The sequence below is a fragment of the Alligator sinensis genome, unplaced genomic scaffold (genome assembly GCF_000455745.1).
Source record: "Alligator sinensis unplaced genomic scaffold, ASM45574v1 scaffold1329_1, whole genome shotgun sequence".
Lineage (NCBI taxonomy): Eukaryota > Metazoa > Chordata > Crocodylia > Alligatoridae > Alligator > Alligator sinensis.
In genome coordinates, this window is record NW_005842460.1 from 698,655 (window position 1) to 699,428 (window position 774).

The 774-nt window shown below is 59.9% G+C and overlaps 1 protein-coding gene across 3 annotated transcripts in view; it reads right to left on the reverse strand.

Annotated features, from left to right (window-relative positions):
* LIMA1 (LIM domain and actin binding 1) overlaps positions 1 to 95 on the reverse strand; it is a 34,825-nt gene extending 34,730 nt beyond the window's left edge. For all 3 annotated transcript variants that reach the window (XM_014523228.2, XM_025212408.1, XM_006030724.2), the window contains exon 1: positions 20 to 95. The gene's annotated coding sequence lies outside the window, so the exon portion shown is untranslated. The remainder of the gene's footprint in view (positions 1 to 19) is intronic.
* Between the last annotated feature and the right edge of the window lie 679 nt (positions 96 to 774).

Here is a 774-nt window from a genome sequence, read left to right on the forward strand (position 1 = left end):
GCCGCCCCCCGGGACTCACCTGCGGCCGCGAGCGCCTCCGCGCACCTGTCGCCGCCTGGAACGCGCGGCTCAGCTGCTCTCGGCCCACCCCGCCCCCTTGAGGCTCCGCCCCCCCGGCGGCACCGCCCCTGACGTCAGCGCGGGGAACCCACAACCGTCCTGCGCATGCGCGTGGGGCTGCCACTTGCCTGAGAGGCAAGGCAGCAGGTGGGAGCAGACCTCGTGGCTGGTGCTGCTCCCCCAGGTTCAGGCCATGCATTCCCCGGTGACATGGGAGCAAGTGACTGGCCAGGGCCTCCAGCCTCCTCGGGAGGGGCAGGGAGCTGGCGTGTCCTCCACGGGTCTCTTGGAAGCGAGCGTGGCCTTAACGTCGGGGAGCCCGTGGACACAGGCAGGCCCGGCGCTTCGGTATACACACAGTAACTTTTCTTTGACTGGCTTGAGAGTTGGAAAAGTTGTTCTTTTGGGCCTGACAGCTTGCACTGAGCAATTCTTTCCAGCTCTTGGCTCAGTCTCATCCATCGCATTTAGCCGAAGAACCTGGGCGTCGGCATCGGAAGTTTGAGCAATCACCATGCGGGCGGTCCTCGGACTTATGGCGATTGCTTCCTGACAACCGCGTCTTAAGTTGACACGTGTTGTAACTCGGAGCCGATTTTCCCATAGGAACAATGTTATAAATGGGAGATTAGTTCGTGAACCAATACCCTGTTTTCTGGGTCAAATAACCCAGAATTTTGTACACAGTCATTTACAGATGAGTAATATCGCTAC